This window comes from Barbus barbus (genome assembly GCF_936440315.1).
Source record: "Barbus barbus genome assembly, chromosome: 5".
Taxonomy (NCBI): domain Eukaryota; kingdom Metazoa; phylum Chordata; class Actinopteri; order Cypriniformes; family Cyprinidae; genus Barbus; species Barbus barbus.
In genome coordinates this window covers 12,822,964-12,842,966 of record NC_136733.1, presented here as the reverse complement: position 1 = coordinate 12,842,966, position 20,003 = coordinate 12,822,964, and positions in this window count along the sequence as shown.

Genomic DNA, 20,003 nt, shown 5'->3' with positions numbered 1-20,003 from the left:
AGTTAGTTTTGTATAGTGCAGAGTTTTTGTGAGAGAGTGTATTTAGAGATTTGTGACATTGTGAGTACTGTTTGCTTTGTTCGTTTTGTGTCTGTATCGAAGATGTACTGGTTTATTTGACCCATTTTGCCTGTTTGACACTGATTTTTGGATTGCCCTTTAAACCTGGTTTTTGCTTGGCTTTGTAAATACTTTTTTAATATTGTAAATACTAAATTGGGATAGTAGGGAGCCTGATGCCATTTTTCTTTTGTTTGTGAATTCTTTTGTTCTCTGTTTTGGTGTTAGGAAGTTAGGGTAGTGAATTGTATTTTATTTCATTTTATTTTGATTAGGCAAGGCAGAGGTTTAAAAACCAGAACATTTTGCTTGTTATTTTGGCCTTGTCGGTTCCTGAATTTAAACTTTTTTTCAGAGATGTTTTTTTAAATAAATTTTTTAGTTTACCTTTATGTTATGACAGTTTTTTAAAGATAATTTTTGTTGTTCAATTTAATATATTTCTTGCAGTTCAAAGCATCAAGTGTCTTGTATTTATCTTGTACTTGTATTCATTCTTCGTTTTTAATTTTTCTTAGATTGTTTCCTTAAACCATTTGGCATGGTTGGGCTTAGATAGGCCTTGCATGAATTGCCCAGTTAGGACCAACATAAGATCCTTACAGAGCCCACTTTAAGCCCATATGGGCATTCACGGTTGAATCCTGATGCAAGCCCACTTTAAACCCCTTCAGACTGGTGGGGCCCAAATGGGTCTGACACGAATTGCCCGGTTAAGACCCACATAAGACCCTTACAGATCCCACTTAAAACCCACCTGGGCATCCATGGCTGGCCCCCATGTGGATCCCGGGTGCAAACCCACTTTAAACCCCTTTGGGCAGGTGGGGCCCAAATGGGTTTGGCATGAATTGCCCAGTTAGGACCCACATAAGTCTCCTACAGATCCCATTTAAAGCCCATCTGAGTAGCCATGTTGCAGAGCCCACTTTGGACCCATTTGGGCAGGTGGGGCCAAAATCGGTCTGACATGAATTGCCCAATTAAGACCCATGCAGTACCCTTACAGGTCCCACTTTTAGTACATCTGGGCTTCCACGGCTGGCCCCAATGTGGATCCCGGGTGCAAGCCCATAATGGGGCCCACATTTGCCGCCCATGAAGCCCTCATCTGGGCCCCACATGTCATTGCTGGCTGGGTAATTAGAGCTGGAAGTCTTGAATCCTAGCACGTAGATGTTTAGTATTTAATTACAGGTAATGTATTAGCATACACATGAATGTTACATTTGGACTATACTTTGAATCAAGGTGCCTTGGTGATGACAAACCAGTTTTAGAGCTTTGATGATATGATTTAACTCTTCATTTGGATAAAGATCTTGCTGCTAATCAGGTTAAGATTGGAATTTAGAACAGTTTAGAAAAATAAGAACAAATAAATAAGAACTTCACCACTTTTGACCAATGGTTAGCATGAATGTGTATGTATAATGTGTATATATGTTAGTATTTTGCTAGAATGGGCTAGAATGACTTTGGCGTTTGTCCTAGATTCACTGGCTACTTCTTTTCTTATTTCCTTGACCAGTCTAGATATCTTGATGATATATCCACTCGACTGTGAGTCTGGTAGACCTTTGTCAAGATGGGTTAGAGCTGGTGCCAAAACTAGATAAGAATCAACCAGAAACCACATTCCAAAAACCAGCTTTGTTACCTTTGATCAATCCAGTATGGTCTGGTATAATGTTTACTTTTGACTCACAGACACTGGCCAAGTGCTTTCCTTATCACCTTTTTGCCTTATCACCTTCGTCAGCTTCGTTACCTTCGTCAAGGTTGCCATTCCTTAAGCTTTTATGCTAAGGCGTCATCAACCGTATCCTTCCCCAGAACTGAATTCTACAGTGCATGCAATTCATGGGAAGTTGGACTGTATAGGTTAAGACGCAGGTTCCTCTAGCGATCGTCACGTTTTGATCAAAGTCTACAAACCTTTGTAGATTCAAACTCAAATTTGTGACCAGTGAGTACAAACTCAACAGCCATAAACATAATTTTTCAAATAAAAGTCACCAAGTCAAGGTATTTCATTCCTTATAATGGCAACAGCTTTGTTCCACTATTCACTATTATTATTTGTATAGCACCTTTAACAATACAAATTGTGTCAAAGCAGCTTTACATCAGCTTGATTTAAAGCTGGGTGGCTTTATATCAGCTTTATAGAATTTAGACGGGGAAATAGTGTGTCGAAATAGTGTCATTCTCCTCTGGCCAGATAAAATCAGCAGTTTAAATCTAGGCTAAAGCAGAGTCAGATTGTGCAAAGGACTCATCTGGTTCCTGTGGTCTTGTCCCAATGGCTGTCTAGGAGACAGGGTCTTCACTGGGGATCAGTCTCTGGGGCTCATCTAGTTGTCCTGGTCTCCGCTGACGTTCAGGGCTGTAGAGGTCATCTCTAGGTGCTGATCCACCATCTGATCTGGATACAGTCTGGATCTGGGTGGCTACGGTGACCTCGGAATAAGAAAGAAACAGACTAATATTAGCATAGATGCCATTCTTCTAACGATGTAACAAATACATCGGGTGTTTTGGGAAGTGTTCCTGGTTCCGGTTGACCTAATTAATGCAGCCTAACTATCTGATGCAATAATGTGGCTGACAGCTGTATGGTTACAATTTTATCTCTAATAGTTTTGATCTTGGAAGTAAAGTAGTTCATAAAGTCATTACTACTGTGCTGCTGGGTAATGTCTGCACCTGCTGATATGATATTTTTTGTTAATTTAGCCACTCTATTGAATAAATACTTGGGGTTGTGTTTGTTTTCTTCTAAAAGAGATGTAAAGTAAGCAGATCTAGCCATTTTTAAGGCTTTCCTGTAGGAGAGAGTATTTTCCCGCCAAGCAATACGAAATACCTCTAATTTTGTTTTTCTCCAGCTGCGCTCCATTTTCCGGGCTGCTCTCTTTAGGACCCGAGTGTGCTCATTATACTCTTTTCCTTAATCTTCCTTAAGCATAAAGGAGCAACCGTATCTAAAGTGCTAGAAAAGAGAGAGTCCATAGTCTCTGTTACATCATCAAGTTGTTCTGAGCTATTGGATATGCTGAGGAACTGAGATAAGTCAGAAAGATTATTTATAAAGCAGTCTTTTGTGGTAGAAGTGATGGTTCTACCATATTTGTCAAGTCAAGTCAAGTCACCTTTATTTATATAGAGCTTTTAACAATACAAATTGTGTCAAAGCAACTGCACAATATCAAAATAGGAAAATAGTGTGTCAATAATGTAAAATAACAAGATTAAACACTAAATTTTCAGTTATTTTCAGGATCTAATATCATATATAGATATACCTCTCGGGCATCCAAGTGCAACTCCTATCTATTTGAATGGGGAAACATAAAATTCTCCAATATTGTTCACTAAGCTTACAATTAAATGTCATATTTGAAACCACCAAAGAAATCTTTATCATAAATATTGTTTCTTTTGCTCAAATAGTGTTATAAAAAGCTTATTTTTCAGGCTAGATCAGCCCATGCGCATGCGCAGTCCTAAGCACACGTCTCTGAATGCTAACTGTTTCTATAGCAACCGGGACTTTTAACGGCAGCTGCAGTGGCCCGCTGTCTTTACTGTTTAGGCGACTGGCTCTTTCATTCAGAAGGCGGGGCTTCCTGCGATTGAGCAGCCATATTGAGCGTTGCATTTTTCCCCATTCAAAACTGGCATGTCTTGGGTATTCTATAGTCTTTGATAATATTAAATAAGCCAAGCTTTATAATTTGTTTATCTGTATTATATCTGTTTTTTATTTGTTGAACATCAATTAAATTGTCACTCTTACTTTGGTTTGGATGTTTTCTGTATTTTCTAGTTCGGGGAACAGACACAGTCTCTATAGTGTGATATCTAGATGAAGGAGTCTCTATGTGCTGAGAATTAACTGACTTCTGTGACATGAGGCAGCTAGTAGACGGTCTGTTTAGCCAGTATGTCTGCTTCCTGACCTGGGCCCCAGTTAGTCAAGTACAAACTCTAAGACTATGTGCCATATTTCTAAAGACAAGAGTAGCACCACCCCAGGAGAGATGAAGACCATCTCTTTTCAACAGGTCAGGTCTACCCCAAAAATTCTTCCAATTGTCTATAAAACCTATGTTATTCTGCTGGCACCACTTAGACATCTAGCCATTGAGTGACGACAGTCTGCTATGTATCTCATCACCCCGGTAAGCAGGGAGCGGACCAGAGCATATTACAGTGTCTGACATCGTACTTGCAAGTCCACACACCTCTTTAACATTATTTTTAGTGATCTCCGACTGGCGAAGTCGAACATCATTAGCACCGACGTGAATAACAATCTTACTGAATTTACTTTTAGAATTAGCCAGCACTTTTAAATCTGCCAAGATGTCAAGCTCCCGGTAAACATTGGACTATGGTGTCTGGTGTCTCTATTTTCACGTTCCGTACAATAGAATCACCAATAACTAGAGCACTTTCATCAGGTGCGTCACTGAGTGGGGAGAACCTGTTTGATGTTTTGATCAGAACGGATGAGCGGTGTTTTGACCCGCGACTATGCCGCTCCCCATGTCACCCAGTTGCCCTGCTGCACGGGCTCTAATACTGGAACCGAACAATGTGCAGGACTCCCTGAGCTAGTCGCATCCAAAGCAGTACTAGCCCTCACATTCTTACTGTCCTCAACTAAAGTTTGGATTCGTGTCTCTAATTCTGAACTCTTCTCCGTCAGCCTAACTATTTCTCTGCATTTATCACATGTGAATCCCTCGCTGCTGATAGAAACAGATAAACTGTACATGTGGCAAGCGGTGCAAGTGACAATGCAAGGAGAAGCCATTACTCACTGTGATTGATGAATGATTCACTTACCACTGTTGTTTGATGAACTCGTGAAAAACGGAGTGAGAGAGAAATGAAACGGAGCGAGAAAAAATAAAACAATAATAGGCGCGAATAGAAACGCGAGTGACAAGCTAACCGGCTAACGAATGCTAACGCGCTGCACTGGCGGTTTTAAAAAGCGAACGATCAAATTAGTTAGATTAGTTTGATAGATAATACCAGAAATATGGTGGGAATTAAGTTATATATTATCACTTTAAACAACAGAGAGTGAAAATAAGATAAAGATTCAACAGAAAAGTGAAGCTACACAGAGCTACAATTGCAAACCTCTCAGCAGCACGACAGACAGGAACAGACAGACACATGACAGGCAAGGCGGCAAAATCGCGAGAAAAGCTAGATGTACATCAGCAACTACACATTTAAGAGTATTCTGTTAGTTAGGGTATTGATATAAGATCTGTTGTTGTCAAGCAAGTTTCATCTCTTATATATTGTCCCTCATAAGCAGTAGTATAACAACCCTATTAAAGCCTAATTGTTATATACCAGTTTGGCATGTAGATCGAACGTAGAAACGTTTTGTCAAAATACTCTCTTACCTTGCTCGTCTTCCAAGTGGATGTTTCTCACTTCATATAATGTATTAATTTTTAAATGCAACATTAACATGAGAGTAATGTAAACGTACAACTGTTAAAGCAAAACATAAATGTGCCAAATAAATAAAATAATGTAAATGGCTTCATTTCCAATGTCGACTAGCAGCAGCAGTATTGTTTTGTCAACTATTCCAAATAGTTTTTCTTGGTATAAGCTTTCGTTTTATATAGCACTGTTCTAGATGATTGTCATATAAATGTTCTGATCCATATACGTTCTGATACTATATAACCAAGACTTAAGGCCTTTTCACATCAGGGACAGTAATTATAAAGTATAACTAAAAAGTTTAATATCTGTTCTAATTTTATGAGAATAGGGAAGTCCACAGTGATAAAATACAGAGTAAAGGCAAGGCAAGTTTATTTATATAGCACATTTCATTCACAGTGGAAATTGAAAGTGCTTTACATAAAAGGAAGTGAAATAGTCATTAAAAATAATAGTAATCACAGCAATAAAAACAAGGAATTAATAATAATAATAATCACAATAATAAAAACAAGAACTTTAAAAACAAACATTCAAACTCTTCCGCACTAAGTGAAAAAACCTTCCAAAACACCTAACTATTCCATTACTTCACCCCCTACTTACTTTGACCATCATAAACCAAACAAATATAACTCAGAGGTCCTATTTTCAACTGATTAACCAAAACACTTGTCTTTCTTTGCCCACATTCTCTTTACCATCACAGCACTTACTTTAACCTTCTGTTTAAAGTTTTAAAATTATATAAAAATGTATTTAAAATGAATATAAACAGCTAAGAATAGAAAATTATTATACATAAAATATAGTGCAATCAGTTCGGACGTAGCACAGACAGTGGTCATTCAACAAATGCACAGCTAAACAGATGGGTTTTGACTCTGGATTTAAATGTGATCATCTGATCTCTTCTGGAAGCTGGTTTACATAAAATGGCATTAGCTATCATTGAAAAGTAACTGCACAACCTTTGTACATAAGTACATTTGTGTGGTGAAATAGTTTGATCCAGTCCTTATTACATCCCACTCGGAAATGTACCAATATAAGGTTACATCATCAGTAAACCTTGACATATGAAAACCTTTCCTAATTGATTTGCTTTCGTTCTTTATTACTCATTTGTCAATGCAACTGACTTCTTGATTAGTGAGCAAACAATTCTCAGTGTTCTCAGTCCCACAGGCAAGAATGATTCTGATCTTCAGACACTTAAGAGCATATAGCTCTGGTGACTACAGTGGTGTTAACATTACGGGAGGACAAAGTGGATGAAACTCAATGAGCAAATAATTACATAACATTTGACAGCAAACACTGGCAGCTGTAATGTGGTGTGCTGATGGTTCCATGTATCATCTGCTAATCTGGACAAATGGTGGAAAGGTGGAGCTTATCAATTTATTTAGTGGTGCATGCTAAGCAAGCACATCTGTTATCATTGATCATATGTAAAGTTAGGGATTTCTTTTAAACTCTGTGACTTCTGGGAAGAAATTGATTTCCACTGAGTCTCTAAATCAGCTGACAGAATAAGACATTTGGGTCAATGGCATGACGCTGGAGCAGTTAATTTTGCTAACATGGTGCAACACAAAAATTTGATGAATTATAATTAGTAATTCATATTTGTAAAACAAAAAAAATAAAATATATATTTGATATGAATATATATTATTTAATAGCATATATATATATATACACTGTATATATACACGTTTATAATTATATATATATATACACATATACATTTATAATTATATTTATATAAGTTGTGTGTGTGTGTGTGTGTATATACAGTGTGTATATATATATATATATATATATATATATGTATTGTGGCGGGAGGAGCAAACGACAGACACAGTGGGCGTGGCGTCAAGCCTCGGAGAGGTTTTTATTAAACAAAATATTAAAATAAAGTGTCCAAAGGGGGAAAAGTGTCCAAAATAAACAGGGATCTGGTGTCCTCGTCGTGCTGCGGGGCTAGTGAAGGAGGGCAGTGTTCAGAAGGGAAGGGTCCAGGGAAGGGGCGGAGTCCGGTGGCCGCACGCGCTCCCCTCCTGGTCCGGGGCGCGAGGGGCGGCGGCTTCTGCTCGCGGCTTCGTCCTCAGCTGGCCGCGGCACTTCTGGGGGACTCTACGGCCCGGCATCCTGGCCCGTCGGCCGTATCACGAGTGCGGCGTCATCTGGACTGCGGGTCCGGCGGCTCGCGTCTCTGGCGGCGGCAGGAAATCCCTCAACGCTCCCTTCCTGGACCCACGAGGACACCAGCGTGCATGCACGGGGGAAGAGACCGGTCTCCCGAGGAGAGGCGCGCTCGGCGTTTAAACAGCGGCGGTGATGAGGCTCTATTCACGTCAGGTGCGCCTCATCACACGCCGCCAGCCCTGCGTGTTCAGCGCCCCTCCTCTCTCACACACCCACTCCCGTCGGGAGCATGGTGAAGGGCGGCGAATACGGGACGGGGTGGTGATGATGGACAGGGGGGAGGCAGCCGACTCGTCACAGTATATATTTTAAGACAGACATTATATAATTAAGATAGACCTCAAATCATGCCACTGAATTTAAACCTTTCTTGAAAATGTATTTTTAACAATCAGGATGTTTTTAGAAAAAGTTTTTTAAAGGGGTCATTTGGATGCAAAATTCACTTTACAAGTTGTTTGAACATAAATGTGTGTTGGAAGTGTGTGTACACATCCATCCTATAATGATAAAAATCCACCCAGTGGGTTGGTTTTTAAAATCCCTATTTTAAAATATCCTTTCTCAAATCAGTCTGTTCTGAGAGCCCTGTCAGAATGATGTAGTTCTTTACAGGCCCCTCCCACGCTAGCTGATCGACAAAACCATCTTACCTTAGACCCGCCCTGAGTGAGCTGTCATCAGTCCATCATTGTGTCGACTCCGGTGCAGGGGAAGACAAGATGTCTCTGATTAAGCGATTGAAGTGTTTAGTTGTTGGATGTAATAATGAATATAGCAGTCGTCATTTACTCCCGACATCTGAGCTGCAGAGGATTAACGTTACTTTCATTTTGAAGAGAATGCACCGATCCCCGATCTACATAAATGCATCTATGTTTGCACGAATCATTCGTGATCCAGCTTTATCTACAGAAGAAGTGGGTTTTTATGAATCTTTGCAAATCGCCTTTCCTAATAATGTGCTGGTGTGCCAGTTTCGCAGCTGAAGTTTAGTATGCTCCATAGATATATATAGCCTACTGTGACGAGTCGGCTGCCTCCCCCTTATTATCATCGCCACCCCCGTCCCGTATTCGCCGCCCTTCACCAGGTTCCCGACGGGAGTGGGTGTGTGAGAGAGCAGGGGCGCTGAATAGCTAGGGCTGGCGGCGTGTGATGAGGCGCACCTGATCCGAATAGAGCCTCATCACCGCCGCTGTTTAAATGCCGAGCGCGCCTCTCCTCGGGAGACCGGTCTCTTCCCCGTGCATGCAAGCTGGTGTCCTCGTGGGTCCAGGAAGGGAGCGTTGAGAGCGGATGGAATACCGCACCCGTGAGACGGCTGACGGGCCAGGATGCCGGGCCGTTGAATCCCCCGGAAGTGCCGCGGACAGAAGATGGATGAAGCCGCTGAAAAGAAGCCGTCGCCACTCGCGCGTGCGGCCACCGGACTCCACCCCTTACCTGGACCCTTCCTTTCCGAACACTGCCCTCCTTCACGAACCCCGCAGCACGACAAGGACACCAGATCCCCTGTTTATTTTGGACACTTTATTTGATTTTTTTTTTTTTATAAAAACCTCTCAGAGGCCTGATGCCACACCCACTGTGTCTGTCGTTTGCTCCTCCCGCCACAATACCTAGATTCCTCATTTACCCCTTTTCCACCAAGGCAGTTCCAGTGCTGGTTCGGAGCCAGAGCGTAGTTTCAAACCGGTTCTTTGTTTTTCGACACCCAAAGCACCAGCTCCGAACCAGGAAAAGTGGTTCGTAAGTAGCACCAAAACATTGCTGGGCTAGAAGGAAGAACCGCTTGCATCAGGAGCTGGGGGTGGGGTTACCGTGACCAACAAGAAGAACAGAAACTTGGACTGCCATATTTGAAATAGCAGCTAAACGCTAACACGTTTAATTCGCCGTGTTTGGATGCCGATGTAGGTTCGCAAAGCCATGAACATCAATAGCAACGCAACGTCCGCCATTGCTGATAGTTTGTTTAGGCTTGTCCGGGATAGATCGGCGCTGCGCGGACCGGTCGGTGCGAGGCATATCAGGGTGCTGCGGGAGCAACTGGAAAGCAGACGGCTCTTTATGCTTTTGGATCGCTCTCGCAGTGCTTTAGTGTGTTGTGTGCCGATCGATCTGCGTGGCACTGATGCACCTCGAACAAGCCTGTTGTGCCGCGCTAGTGAACCGAAACATGAAACGTATTCAGTGACGTAAGACCTGGCTCTGTATTGGCTCTCTAGCCTGTGGAAAAGCAACCGGTTCTTAAAAGGTTCGCCAGTCGAGCCAACTAAGAACCGGCTATAGCACTGGCTCTGAACTAGCACCTGGAACTGCTTTGGTGGAAAAGGGGTAGTTATCAAGTGTTTCTATGGGCTGCAATACGTAAGAAAATCCACCATTTTTGGAATGGTCTGAGAATCTTTGAGCCCATTGAATGTGTACGTCTACAACAGCAAGTTATATGCTTGTATATCTTTGAATATTCATTGATTATTATGGTGAATGCAAGATGGCTGATGCGTCAACGTATCTGGAGCAGTCGATTCGGGAATCTACACATATCTATGGTCTGCTCGTCACTCCACGGAACAGAGGGGCGGAGTCAGCAGAGCTCACGAGCATTTGGACTAGAACAGCGTGCTGAAAACAGAGAGAAGAGGTGCGTTCGACTTCATGCAGCACTTAGCAGACCGATCGGCGGCTGACTTGAAGCAGTGCATGCCGGTTAGAAATTTAGTCCGACTTGAACCGGCGCCGACCACACGTCACTGTCACGTGTGGCATCAAAGTACCGCGATAGCGTTTCGAGAGCAGCCGGCTGACTCAGCCGGCGCAATTTCTCCAGAGCGACTGCGGGAGCGCTGATGACGACACAGCTGTTTCACGATTGGCCAAATTCACCACATGACAACAACGACCTGTATTTCGGGTTTATTCTGACAACTTCAGTCCCACTAATGCTCATATACGGACTTAATTAAATTAACTTTTCATGTCATCTTCATCGCATAAATCATGTTTATTAAAAGATTACAATTATTTTTACTGCAATCACTTTTTTGTTAATTCGTTTATATAGGTTTTGTGCATAGGTTTATTTTGGACCTTTTTCATACAGACCCTTTACAGTATTAAGCTGCATAACCTATTTAGATAATAATTTTGTTATGGAATAAATCAAATGTCAATCTTACAGACTTTTAATATAATGTGGTCATCATGGATTCTGATTGATACTAATTGTCTAGTTGCTGGGTTCATCCATCTTCACTTGCATGCGATTACTGCCAACAACTCTGGCTGGATGTCAACTTAATACAACATTCAGATCACTTTCATAAGATGGTATAAATCATAATAGAAAGGCAAATAAATTGGGCTTATCCGTAGGCCTGTTCATGGTGTTCACGTATGAATGTCTTACTAAAATGTGCTTACCTAACTGGAGAAATAGTAAAATAAGTAAACAAATATGTAACATCCCAATTCTTTTATCTGTAATGAAAACCACATTTAGTACATACAATCATTATCTTCATAGATTGTTTTTATTAAGTTGCAGTAGCAAAAACACACATAATGACTCATACTGCACAAGTCAAATTTTCAATATGTTCTGTTTATTTACTTAAAACTTGTTTCTGTCGTGATGACACCCTTTCAAAATATTACATACATCTTAAAGGTTTATTAAAACAATATTTATTACATTGAACCTTTACTCACTTTCGTTGCTCATTGTGCTCAATTTCATACAACAATAACGGCATTTCTATAGCTTCCAGTTCGTCTGCAATAAAGCAAGCAAACGCCACGTGATCTGCCATGACTGAGGTAGATGCAGCAAACTACGAGAGCCCCGAAGTGTCCGACTTGACGACTCCGTTTTCAACTCCGCCCCTGACTGCAAGCGGCTACTCTCGTTTACCACCGTCTGTAGCCGTGCTTCAAGTCGAACGCACCTATCGGTATAGGTCTGTTCGACTTCACAGAACACACCTATTGAAAATTTGTCCAACTTGAACCGGCACCGACGCCACGTCACTGTCACGTGTGGCATCAAAGTACCGCGATAGCATTTCGAGAGCAGCCGGCTCACTCAGCTGGCACATGTTTCTCCTTGTAACTTTATTCTTGAACAGATGACCCTGTATTAAGCAATATATAAAAAGTGTTTCTGTTGCTCATGAAAACTTTTCTGAAATGTCTGTGCATTTGACAAATATTGCATGTTATTCACTTCATCTGTGATAAGAGTATGCAAACACTGCGAGAGCATCACGACTGGGAGCAGAAAGTGTCCGACTTCACGTCTCCGCTTTCAATTCCGCCCCCGACTGCAAGCGGCTACTCTTGCCGATAGGTCTGTGCGGCGCTGCATGAAGTGAAACACACCTTATAACTGCAGCCTGGAGATCTCCAAATGGGGGTGGGAGCTCCAAAATAGGGTGTGGCTTCCTCCCATTGACAGACAGGCACATGACACGCATGCACAATTTTTTTTCCCCAATCAACTTCAGCGCAAACTCCGCCCCACAGCTGATTCTAAAGATTTTATTGGTTGTGTCAATCACAGTGTTAATTTAATTTCCTACACTATGCTACAAAAAAATGCTAACCCCTAAACTCAAGTAGGTATAACTACAGACCAAAGATCTCCAAAACGGGGCATGTACTCCAAAAGTGGGCAGAACCTCCAAAATGGGGTGGGGTCTCTTCGCGCAAAAACTTTCACCGTTGGCTCTGGCTTCAGCCAATTGTTATTGAGTTACATTTCAAAATAACACTTTATAAATTAAACATTGTTTCTAGTTTATCTAAAATAAAATATGCTATATAAATCAATATTCAACTTGAGAGCAGAGCCCAAAGCTCGTGGTCAGTGGTGTTCGGACCAGAGTTTGAACCTCTGCTTAATGATATAAACGGGAATCACCCACGAGCTCTCGCGTGAGCCGTCCCAGGGGAAAGATTTTACTCTATTGCTTTGTTTTAAGCAACGGAGGCGTCCAATGGTTCAATGCACCACCGTTTCCGTTTAATAAATGTTTTGCACGATTTTGTCAGGGCTGAACACAGGCCTGATTTTGACAGAGTAAAGAAGGTATTTTTTACACTACCACTGAACAATTTTAACCAAAGTATGTTATAGACTTTTCATTAGACCTAAAGAATCATATCAACTTGTGTAAAATGGGCATCCGATGACCCCATTAAACCACGTGAAACCAACATACAAAGAGTACATTTCTAAAAACTGCTAAGAACTGCACAGCTGTTTTAAACCATTGTCAAAAAGTTTTTTGTTTTTTTTTACCCATCTACAAACCTTTATGTGAAAACCTGAATGATATTTTATGAATTTACTTTTAATGTGTACAGAATTTCTACTTTTAACGTATACAGAATTTCTTAAGGGGGCATACAGATTTTTAAAAACAAGTGGAAACATGTAAGTAGCATATGCTTTTTTTTCATGCAAAGCGATCAAAACAACAAATAACAGACGTGTTTGTGGCTCCCTTACTTTTTATAGCACGGAGTTGGAAATCACCTTATTTCCAAGGCCCTGTATTGTGTGGTAGTAACCAAAGCTTTACAGTGCTAAGACCTCTTATTCACAACACACACAGATGTAATAATATTTTTAAAATAAAATCTTGGCGATACTCAACTGGCTTTGTTAACACAGTGTGTGTGTGTGTGTGTGTGTGTGTATATACATGTATATATGTATATATAGTTAAATATAGTTATAAATAGTTATACAGATACCAGATACAGTATATCTGTATTAACACTAATCCTCAAATCTGTAGATATTGTCAACAAGATATTATTGGATTGAGTATTTCAAACACTTAATCCAAATATTATAAAAACATACCTATTTTAAATGAAAATGATTGTTTACATAATGACATCGAACAGCCCAACCTTACCACCATTGCAGAATAACATTTAATTAGCGGTGCTTGCTAGGGCAAGCTATGACTGTTACTCACTTAGGGGTAGACATTTGAACAAGCCTTGTCCTACATCGTTTGTGGTACAGACATGAATGATGCTATGACACAAATGAGTGTGCTATTGTTACTTACAATTTTCACCTTGTAAATGATAAAATGACCAAGCCATATCTGAAGGCCAGTAGGGTGGGCACTTTTGACTCACCAAGTCATGTATGGAAGCAACCTCACTGAACACCCTGCCAGCTGTCACTTATTTTTTTAATTATTTCATTTTTGTTTTTTTATTATCCTGACATCATTCTGTAATTTTCACTTTGTGGCACATCAGAAGAAGCTCACGATGAGTAAATAATCATTACTTTATTATAATGATTACTTCAACAGCATGATACTTGGCACATAGATTTTTTTTTACTTGACTTAACTTTGCCCTCAACTCTTGATGATCCCAATGGTTCTAAAAATGTAAACTTTGACTCTTCTAGTGACACATTTTTTAACATCTGACAATGTCTTCAGGTATTTTGCAATAAGATAAAAACAAATGGAGACTTTACTGAAATCTCCTTTTCTCCTGAGAAAAAAAGCTATTTGTAATCTTGCATGTGTCTCCTTTACAGCTTCTTAGAAGAGGTCTTAACAATGTCTCACACTGTTTAGATACATACGAGATACAAAAGTCTGCAATCATAGATTTGAATGCAAACATTTTCAACACACTCTCATGGCAATTCATAACTTTTATGTTCTGTGAATTCATTCCAAAATCGCATGAATTCACACAATATCATTCAAAGGTTAGGTTTAGTGGTGGACCTCCATGTTTGTTCTGAATTCACCAACTCTCATGAGATTGTGTTGAACGTTTCTCATCAAATGTTTTAATTTTATCAGTATAGAAACAATTCATATTTTTAATGAACAATCATGTTTCTCAGTCTCTTAAAGGACCAAATTTTAAGCAAAGAAAATTATTTTATTTGATCAAAGTTTATGAGCGTTTTTTCTTTTTTGATTCTGGTTCTTTTTTATTCATAATTTATTCTCTGATGCTTCACTTTTGAAACGTCAGTGAGAAATCATAGTCTGTTAGTCGTAGTCTGTTAAGTAAACTGTTTCTAGTCTTTCTGCAGAGAAGGTCACTGAAGACCAGTAAAAGCAGCATCCAGAATAAAGCCATCTTTACATAGTCGCTTACTTAAACTGTCACAGAACTGAAACCAGACCACATCACAATCTCCCACCCATCTGCCTCACACCTCTTTCTATGGAAAGCATCATCTTATAATCCAGCATTATGTGGCATTGCACACATCTGTGTAAACAGAGAAAATAACATAAATCAAGGAAAGTAAAAGTCATGTGACAGTCAGTGTCCATGTAGTCAAAACATAACTAAACAATGAACATAATATCAGATTTATCTAGATTTTTGCTTACCCATACAGAAGCCACCGCCACCACTATTGTGTGTGGTTGCTGGGCATTGTTATGCAGTTACTAAGATGTTCTGAGTGGCTTTGTAGTATGTTGCTTTGCAGTTACTTAGCATTCTGGGTAGTTGCTATGGTCTCTTAGATGGTTGCTTATTGGTCAGTCAAAAGAGCCCACTCTAAACTCAGATATTTAAGTCTTGTTTCATCGTCCATCATATGGTTGATGGTTGCATGGGCATTGTTAAGGTGTTCTGAGTGGTTTTGTTGCAATCATAATTCAAATAACTTGCAAACGTAATAGTACAACTCTACTCAAGAAGACAATATTAGGTAATAATCCATGTCTGCAGGTCTAATGGTGTGGTATGTAAGTTAATTGCCAAAGTTTAGTTAGGAGTATTTTGAAAATTGAATATGAGCAATAATAATAATGATGCCTTCTTTCGAAACCAGCATGTTTTTTATATAGTTATCTGGTTTGATCTCTGCAAGACTGGCACACTAGAAAATGTTTACCTAGCCAGAGAAAGCAAACATAGTTGAATGTCATGTGTTCTGCGTTGTTCTAAGCATTACAAATGTGTTGATACAGTTGCTCTGTCTTAGCGGCCTCCAGTCTTCAGAGGCCTTGCCTGTTCCTTGAACAGTTTGTTCCAAGAAGCCAAAGGTCAATCAAAAAGCAGAGCACTGAGAAAACGTGGGTAAGGGAGGAAGAAAAACTTAATTACTACATATTCAACCCCTGCTTTCTCTCATTTCTTCCTTTCCATTTCCATCTTGGCACTGAAAGCTGTGGCTCTTGCCAAATACAGCTAATGTGTGTGAAGCATGAATTGTCACACTCAGTGCAGAGTCTTGCCGTGCACTAAATATAGCTGTTCTCCCCATAAATGACTAATTCCCTCTGACAACCTCTAGTGTGCTTTGCCTTTCTGTTCTCTCTGCATGCATGCTGAACGCTGACTTACTCGGTGATGTCATTGCTGTTCCACCCAGCGTCCCTTTGCTTGCCGTTCTGGCAGGAGAAACCGGTTTTACTGCAATCTTATATAATTATGTGGTCACATCATTCAAGAATGCACAAAAAGTGCTGACTGGGGACATGAGTTAATAATGGTATAGTATTCAACAGCCTCTGAATACACCCTGAATAAATAAAAGCTGCAGCACGTTCATTTCACAAAATGAAATAGTCTCTTTCGTGCTAAGCAAATATTGCAGTTACTTACACAAAAGTTAACGTGATATAAGAATGTATCAAAGCATTTCATTTTATTATAATCTATAGAACACATTTGAACATAGACTGTGCCTCATGTTTGCCTAGTACTTCACAGATTGACACGTGGCTCTCTTTTATCTGAAAAATAAAAAGCACCATATTGCCACCTAGAGGTTGTATTTTGAAAATGATTACATAAACCAATTTTGAGGAGACATGATAACTATAAAAATATAGTTGTTTATATATATATAGCCAACAATTTGTTAAATATTACACATCTCTCTAAACTTTTTTCATATAAGAAACATAAAGGCCTATATGCACCAACAGCAATAATGGCAATAAGATATTGAAAGAAATCAGACTGTTGTAATCACCTCTGTTACTCCCTTGTTGAAAAATGAATCATGTTATCCCACTGTCTCTCAACTAAGAGCACACTGAGGAACTCCATGGATCACCCTAACTCTTCTATAGTGTATTTAATTTTCATTTATTTCAGTGCACATACATGAATTACACCTCTTTTAAGATAATTTTTTATCTTAATAAATTTAAGATAAGAAGAAAATTACATATTCCTTCCTGTGCAGTAGACTCTTTAGCAAGACCTCAAGCCATATCTAAAAGGCCACTGCTCATGGCAACAAAATCAGATGACAATTGTAGAAATTAAGGGGACGATCTGTTCACTTGACCTTTTCTATGGAGAACATTATAGAGATATATGTGCTGGACAACATCAATGTGAAGGTCATGGCAATTTACGTACTCTCTTAATGTTATGACTTCCATCTGGAGCCTGTACTAAACTAATAACATATTCAACACATGATTCACCTTGTAGGAATAAAAATAAACTTTGTTTTATGCACTAGACGATTTGGCAGTGACATTGTGGACAGAAGCGTTACGTACGCCTACCTTTTAAATTCATTAGATGTCAGATAATATCCCCACGATGATTTTGCTTTTCAATCAACCATGAACAACATTTGAAACCTAATTGACAAAAATGTATAAATTAGCCTAAAGTTCATTATAAATAGATTTTTAAAATAAATAAATAAACAAATAATAAAAAAAGATAGTTCATACTAAAATATGAATAGGCATACCATACTACATCTTATAAGGTCATCACAGCAGTGCTGTATTCAGGCCAACAGTTGGAGTGTGTGCTTTTTATACAACAGCTCAATAAACAAAAGTAGTTAAGTAACTTACAATTACACACAACTTTGCCTGTTATCTTTTTGCTCCACCAAAAGCAGAAACAACCACTGTGTGTCTCAGAGAAACAGTTTTTTGATAGAAGAACAGTTTTTTTGTCAGATAACCTGAAAAGTAGTTTGGATCAAGGAAAAGTGGTGGGAGCAGTATTTCTATATCTTAAAAAGGCTTTTGATACTGTAAATCAGGGCTGTCCAAATTCGGTCCTGGAGGGCCGGTGTCCTGCAGAGTTTAGCTGCTGTAAATCATGTAGTACTCATAAATAAATTTAAACAAATTAACTTTTCTCAACAAGCTCTAAACTGGTTCAAATCATACCTGGATTGTAGACAGCAATGTATTAAAATTAATGGTGTGAAGTCATCACTTCAAAAATGCAAACTAGGTGTACCACAAGGTTCAATATTAGGTCTGTTGCTCTTCTGTTTGTATATAAATGATTTACCTGAAAGTTGCAAGGAAGTTGATTGTCAAATGTTTGCAGATGACACAATTATTTATGTAACAGCAGAAACTTCTCATATGGCTGCAGAAATGTTAACCAGGCAACTGGTATTTCCCATGGCTGCAGGATAACTGTTTAACTTTAAGTTACAACAAAACCGTTTCAATGTGTTTCTCATTAAAGAACAAAGCACTGGATGTATTTAAAATCAAAAGTGACCAAAAGGAAATCAAGGAAGTGAGTGAATTTAAATATTTAGGTGTTATAGTCGACTCTAAACTTAAAGTTTGATACCCATATTAAGAAAATGTCTATCAAGACTAATTTGAACTGTTTTCGTATGGTAAGACCATGTATATCTCTTAAACTACTGTGGGTCAGTCATCCTTCTGAGTAAAAGTTTCACATCTATTGAATATCATGCCTGTTGATTTAAAGTTGCAATCAGAACTCACAATTTTCTCTACAAAGCTGAAACAATGGCTGAAATCTTTACAGTAATGTGAACATTGAGTACGTACCTCAGGCTTAGGTTGGTTTAGTTTACATTTTCTTTCTGTATGCAGGTTGATTTACATTTTATGTTTGTGACTTTATATAAAGTTGCATATGGGCTCAGGTATGGCAATATGTACAACATACACACACAGTTATCTGATAGCCTAACCAGGGATGAGGACTGCAACCTAGCTTTATTACGGTGGCCGAGAGAGCTCAACGTGCTGCAAATAGAAAAAAAACACCTGCAAATTAAGAAAACAACTTCATCAATTTGACAACAAACACGCTGCAAATCATCACAATACAAACAAATAAAGAAACACACTGCAAATACTCACAGCACAACCAAACAAAGAAACACACTTTTCTTTATTTGTTTGCGTTGTGAGCATTTGCACCACCTGTCAAACTGATGAAGATGTTTTCTTGATTTGCTGGTGCTTTTTCTATTTGCATGTGTTTTCTGAAGTTGCAGTGTGTTGAGCTCTCTCGGCAACCATACTTTATGCTATATGCCCTATGTACACGGCATCGGTTGTCTGTGTGTAATAATACCTAGTGTATTGTCCCTGTTAAATAAACAAACAAACAAACAAGCAGTTGAATAAATTATTCAATGACTCACTCAGTCACGTGTCCTCACACTGTGTAACGATATAATGGCAGGGGCTATTTGCACTAAGTGTAAATAGCGATAGATGCTATTTACACTAAGTGTAAAAAGCAATTAGATTATATACACTAAGGGAAGGGAAAGAGAAGTGGTGTGTGGCCAAGTATGCTGACCCATACTCGGAATTTGTTCTCTGCATTTAACCCATCCAAGTGTACACACAGTAGTGAACATACACCCGGAGCAGTGAGCAGCCATTGCTGCGGCGCCCGGGGAGCAGTTGGGGGTTCGGTGCTTTGCTCAAGGGTCTCACCTCAATCATGGTATTGAGGGTGGAGAGAGTGTTGGTTATTCACTCCCCCCACCTACAATCCCTGCCGGACCTGAGACTCGAACCCACGACATTCAGGTTATCTGGACTAACGGACTTCTGGAAGGGCCCTTGAAGGGATCCAGTTGCTCACTTTCATTTGGAACGTCCCTACAAATTGCGTCACCTTCCCGAAGTGCCCTTCAAGGGCGCAAAAAAGCCATTTGGACCAAGCCAACAACATGTGCCTATGAAAAAGAGATAATTTGACAGGGATTTTCATGATGTTATAGTTACAGATTAATAAGAAATTTAAACCACCTAGTTTGGAAAAAACAACATTAGGGATCAGATTCCATATAGATGAGGGCTTATTGATAAATTTTTTTATCTAATTTATTTTAAAGGTGTTGTTTAAAGTGGTGAAATCAAGAAAGTTTAAACCCCCTGTCTCAATGGTGTTCATAAATATAGATTTTCTAAAATGAGTTTTATTCTTCCAAATAAAGTTGAGAA